A 6,540-nucleotide genomic window follows, 5' to 3' on the forward strand; every position below is an offset into this window, starting at 1 on the left:
ATTCATTCATTTATGTTCCATAGCATTAGAGAAGATACGAGGACTTGTTCAAGTCACTGAAATTACAAACAATTAGTAGATTATTGGTTAATTTTATAATCTGCAAGGTATTATTATGGGAGTTTTATATGGTGACAATGTAAAGTCCACATTATGCTAAAAACCAGGTACCTGTTAGCTAAAGAGGCTCAAACATTTTAATAGGCAAGATATTTAGACTCTTTCCTTGTTTGTGAAAAGCAGTCATTACTGGTGTCAGATAATTAAATTGAAATGCCACTCTGTCTGGCTGGCATTTTCCTTAGAGATGACTGAGGTTTTTCCACATTGCAGAAAGACCAAGCAATGTGGTGCAACTATCTTTTTTTTTTTATGTTTTATTTATTTATGTGGTACAGGATCTTGCTATGCAACTCGGATTTGTAGTGATCCTCCTGTCTTAGCCTCCCCAGCACTGCTTACAGGCGTGTGCCACATGGCATGTGGTAGTGGGCATCGAATCCAGGCCCTTGCACTTGCCAGGCAGGCACTTAGACTGCTGAGCTATCTCCCCAGCCCGGGTGTGGCTATCGTAAGCAAACTTCCACTTTGTTGTGGTACTACTATCCTCTGTATCCACTGTGTGGGCCGAATAGTCCAAGATCCGCTGTAATCTCTTAGTCTTTCCCCTTTTGCAGAGTGCAGCCTGTAGCTATTCTCTGTGCAAGCAGGCCACCAATCATAGGTGGCCATTCTAATGGAATCTGCCTCACCAAATGACTTGTTAGACCTCCTCGGAGGGACCCAGAACTTTGCAGATCCACCAAAGACAGTGTCTGAAAAGCGCATCTGTATTTTGTTCCTTCTTCACGTAATCTTGTTCTTGCAACTTCATGTGGATATGCCGTAGTCGTGGCCCAGGTTTTGAGGTGGAAGCAGCAGGCATCATCCCACCATGTCTGGTGCTACTTTCACAGAGTCTTCACCACTTTCCATCACAAAAGCAGTCTTCCATTCCACTAGTTTCTGCTTTACACTTTCATAAACAACAAAATGGGTAACATTCTCTGATACTCTAGCATAGGAAGCAGGCATGCCCCTGTAAAATCCTTTAAATCCACCAACTGATACACTTTACAGACACATTCAAAAGTAGCCATTCCTTCTCCCCATGGTTCCTTTCATCGAGCTGTAACCAAGCCTTTATAAGCCTAACGGGGTGGGCTGCAGTGATGGCAACAAAACAAGGTGTAAGCTAGTGCATATGTCTATAGGAAGTGACCTATAGGAATGTGAAGGGGAGCACGAGATGACACGATCTCACTCTGTTCCTGGGAGAAATGTATAGTAAATGTCTTCCATTGTGGAGGCTGGGGAGATAGCTCAGTGGAATAAGTGCCTGCCTGGCAAGCACAGGGTGCTGATTTCAATCCCCAGTACCACACACACACAAAACAAAGTCTTCCATTGCGACACTGTGTGAAACCAGGTTGAATGAGGATCAACAATCAATTTTTCCTTACAGTTAGAGTAAGTAACCAAACATATTGCCCTGGAAGAAGCCAGCACAACCCATGTGCCAAAATAGGTGCACTTTTTGGTAATTTGTTTTAAGCAATTTCTGGGTATTTGTTTACTGGTAGAATAGCTATCTTGAAAAAAAGCAAAAAAAAAATTATGTTTATCTGATGTACATTTCTCATATTTTCATAAAAACAAGTCCAGGTGTGTGACTTCCTTTAAGTATATTTTAAAATACATATTCACTAATTAGTCTTCAAAGCTCATTAGTGTATTAAATTAGCTTCATGTTGGAGAAAACATTACTCTTCTAGTTCTAGTCATAATTACTGATGCTACTAACGTAATAACTTCGTACTGCAATTCTATGTTCAAGAAACCTTTGAAGTTTCAAAGACAAGTAAGGAAAGCTCCAGATTACGGATAAAAATGATTTCATATTGGCAAATGTAATTATTCAATGAATATTTATCATGATATTTTACATTTGATCTAAAATGATGAGGGAAGGAGGTTTATAAATCAAACAGAATTAGCTATACTGTGGACAAGTATTGAAGTGACAGATACGGGAAGGGAATTAATTTGACTAATCTTTTTCTTTTTGCTTGAAAACTTTAAAATGATCACAGAAAGTAAGAATAAATTGATACACATTAATATTTATCAGAACACATGACTTGGTGTTCTCCTAAAAGTGACTATTATCTTGGGAATTTAAGCATTTTAAAAAAGATTTTTATTAAAGGGAAAGTACAAGCTATGCAAGGAAAGGAAACAATATTATTTTTTAAAATTTTGAAAGGAATCACCTAAGGAGTGGGCCAGGAATACTTGGTGGTTATGCTTAGTATTACTGAGTACTTTTGGAAAAAAAAATAACTCGAGAATTTTTTGCCATGTTTTGAGAGACTTTTTACATTTTTATTTTAATACATGCACTTAAGGTAACAGTGACATCTAAGCCATGAGTTTTATTATTTATTTTACATGTTAAGAATGTGATTAACCATTTAACCTGACTCCACCTACTTTATAATGGTTGGAAAAAGTGGTTTTGAGAAAGAAAAGTGGTTTTGGTATCATTCTACATTACAACTTTTTTAAAATGCCCAGAGTTTGAAGGCTTTTTTTTTTTTTAACCACCAGAGGTCAGCATGATATGAACTGTATTATTATTATTTTAGGAAAAAAAGGAGTATGACTTCAGTGTGTATGTGTGCATGGGCTCTTGTGCCTCTGTGTGTGCACTTAGCTATTTATGTCTTAGTAGCACAGATGATTCTAACTTGCTGGCTGTTGAATCACACATGTGCTCATCTCCATGGTAACCATTTCTAAGATAAATGCACTCCTCAACAAAAGTCCCAAAATAGTCTATTACCCATTTTTGTAGATTTCCACTGGGGCTGCAAAAAACAATTTTGAGAAACCTGATCTATTCTTTAACCAACAAAGATAGAGGCAACAAACACACATCTAAACCTTCACAGAAGATAAGGTGAAGTGTAATGACAATTTCTTCAATAGACACAATATGTCATGAGGGACTGATTTGCATTTCATACATCACCTATACTTCTCCTGCAACTTTTTGATCCTGTGACTTTACTTATTTATATTTCCTGAGTTTTTTTATCTACAAAATGAAGGAGAAGGAACAATTCCCCTCAGCCTCTTTTAGCTGTAAAATTGTATAGTTTTATGATTTCTCCACTTATTTGAACCATTATGAGAAGGTGAGCAGGGGAAATAAAAATAACTGAAATTTAAATAATCTTTTCCCTTTGCCAGGTTAAAAAAGCTTTAAAACTACCATAATAAACTGAACAGTATTCTTATAAACTCCAAATACTTTTTTCTTTCCTGTTAACATTGATTACATTTTCCTTCAAGTTTAGGATCTCTTAATTTTCTAAAATGAAGACTTTTACATGGGGTTGAACCCCTTTGTGTAGTTTTAGAGATGCTCATTCTATAGCTACACACACTGTGGGTCCAAAAAGTGCAATATGTCCCATAGCTGAGGTTCCAGCGTCAGGGGCTGTAGTGAAGGGCCAACTGGTGGTCAACTTGTTACACCCAGCTGAACCGAACTAGCATGGTGCTGGGTAGGGAAGGCCCACCTGAAGATTGTTGCCAGCAGCATAAGAGGCAGAACTGGAGAAGCTGTTGAAAGGTTGTTAGGGAAGCTGTTTGAAGATGCTGTTGGACTTGTTGGAAGCAGCTGGTTCTTTTGGGTTATTTTGCTGGAGGACTCTGTCCTGGTCACTTTCCTGATGATCTTGGCTGTTCTTGTTGGAGGAGGAGCTTAGGACTTCAATGTTGCTGAGAATGGCTGCAGTTCACTTTGGGAGAGCTCTGGTCCTCCTCTTAAGCATTGCTTCTTGGCTCTGGAGGGGAAGATGGTGCACAGCTCAGTCTTCTGAAGAAGCTTGTCATGTTGACTTTCCTTATGAGAACTCAGCTTTTCACATCACTGGAGGAGCTCAGGACTTCACTGTCGCTGAGGATGCCTGTGGGACTTTTGGGGGGAACTCTGGTTCTTAGCTTGAGCATTGCTTCCGGACTCCACAGCAGATCCCTCCGCCTGCTTGCACAGATTCTTCATCCCACCGGCACAGACTTCCTAGCTTGTACCACTGACTCTAAGGCCTTTCCAGCACAGATCCATGAAGCAGGCCTGTATGAGACATTGTCACGGGCGCTAGGCCTCCAGTTGGACTTGAGGGAGGCACTGTTATGAGCTCTTGGTTTTCAGCTGACTCATGCAGGATGTTAGTATCCAGGCCCTCAGCTGAATTCTTTGGTCTTTAATGTGTGGACAGATTTCCTGAACTCTTTGTGTATGATTCTTTGGGTGATTTATTTTAAATATTATAAAATGTGTCCTGTATTGTATTGTTCACCTTGCAAAACACCAAACCATGACAGGCTCCTCCAAGGAGAAGTAGGACTTTTGTAACTACGAAACAGCACAACCAGACAAAATCAGTGGGGAGGGAGGGAAAGTAGAGTTGCTCCTCCTCAACCCATTTTTGTGCCTGAGAAGCATGGAACTGGCTTCTTGTCTTTGTTTTTTTTTTTTTTTTTTTCTTTTTTCTTTCTTTTTGGTGGAACCAAGGATTGAACTCAGGCCCTTGTGCTTGCCAGGCAAGTGTTTATTCTACTGAGCTATCTCCCCGGCCCCTGCTTCTTGGCTTTGGAGGACTCTACTATTCTGTTTCATACCACAACTTCCAGTGCCATTAAATTATCTATATTCCAAGATTTAGAAAGAGATAAGGAGGAGCTAGATCTTTTATTTACATCAAGGTTAACTTTTATTTAGAGCAGCCTTGTGAAGAATTTTAATTCTTTTGAAAGCAATCCTTACCTCAAGCCCAACTCTGAATAGATGTCTTCAAATGGTTTCTTGATACGGGAGTCCACATTTCTCACAGCATCCCCAAGGGCTAACAAGTTCCCCCACTTCTGCTCTCTCAGGGAAGGAACATTTCTTTCTTCTCTTTTCAAGGCACAGGAACTCATTAGAGCACCTTGGCATGTCCAAGGTCATCACAGTTATACATTACCCAGTTACACTCTTTCCAAGTACCCCAGCTAGTCTGTGAGTTAGCATTCAGCACATGCTGTCTACTGATCTAATTGGTGCTAACGAAGGGAGAGGGGAGAACCTGGAGAATTCATGCCCACCTTTTGACTATAAGCACATTGTAAAGGTAGCCCTTTGCTGTCAATATCCCTACTTCTTCTGGCCAGAGTAAAAGACACAGTGGACTTTTTAAGGAGAGAAGCACCATGGAAAGGTTATAAAAGGAATGATTTGGGCAAACAGTTATGGTTTAGGTTTAGAATGCACCCTCCCAAAACCTCATGTGCTCAGAGGTAGGGATTTTTGGAAGATGATTGGATCATGGTGTGCTGGACTCAGCAGTGGATTCATTCACTAATGCATTCAGCAGCTAGATGGATTGTTAGGAGGAGAGGCCTGGCTGGAGGTGGGTCCCTGGGCCTAACCTAGCAGAGTCCATTCCCCTCCTTCACCCCTGCCACTCCTGTGCCTCCCTTCTCTGTCTGCATCCTGACTGGCATGGGATGAAGCATCTTTTCCTCTGTCGTCCTCTCAGCCATCCTGTTTTTTCTTGATGTCAGCTGATCACAGACTGAAATTGGAAGCCCAACAGACGTCTCCTTGACCTTGTGGATGTTGGGTATTTTGTCCCATTGAAGAGAAAGTGACTCAGGTGAGGACCTGTGATTTATGTAGGGGTGCCACAGAGGACATAAATTATACCCAGTACTTCATTTTGGTGCTTATAAATTAGCCTGAATTTTGTACAAGTCTATGGCAGTTATTATAGGTCCAGTGGGACAGAGGAAAACTATACCTACCTGTCCTCAGCCCTGGTTGAAACCACCTGGAATAGGTATCCTTCTCAGAAGGCCCACTTATCTGAATTACTCCACCATTGCTTATAATCATAGGATCTTTAAAGAAGAAGCTCTATGTTTGTAAGATGTGGTATCTATGTTTTCTTTCATTATCATGAATTTGCTTAAAACTGTCTAGGTGTGAGTGATAATATGACTTTTATAATTGCTCCTTACTGTAAACATCTAGATTGTGTCTAACCTGTTACTATAAATAGTGTATTTATTTATTTATCTAGTATTTTTTTTCATTGGGGACTATTTCCAGGAGAGGAACTACTGAAATGAGTGTATATTCGTACTTAGAAGTCATGAATAATTTGAATGTTTTGATAACTATATTTGGGTTGATCTCTACAAGTTACAGCATTGTATGGAAGTATCCTTTTCACTCAAAGGCAATTTCTTTTTGAACTTCATTTTCTTGTTTTCTAAAGTATAGAGCCTTACTGTTCTAATTTTGAAGACTTTTTTTTCTCGTTTTGTAAACAAAGGATGAAAATAGTTCAGATATCTTGATGTGTTATACAGAATAAGAGGCATTTAATTTCATGAATAATACAAAATCATAAAGGTTAATATTTCTCTATGTTATTAGGGTTTTTT

At 39.5% G+C, this 6,540-nt stretch overlaps 1 pseudogene; it reads right to left on the minus strand.

The window, feature by feature from the left end:
- Window positions 1-656: 656 nt before the first annotated feature.
- On the minus strand, window positions 657-5,031 carry LOC101562161 (annotated as a pseudogene).
- Window positions 5,032-6,540: the final 1,509 nt, after the last annotated feature.

This window comes from Octodon degus, unplaced genomic scaffold (genome assembly GCF_000260255.1).
Source record: "Octodon degus isolate 3935 unplaced genomic scaffold, OctDeg1.0 scaffold00025, whole genome shotgun sequence".
Lineage (NCBI taxonomy): Eukaryota > Metazoa > Chordata > Mammalia > Rodentia > Octodontidae > Octodon > Octodon degus.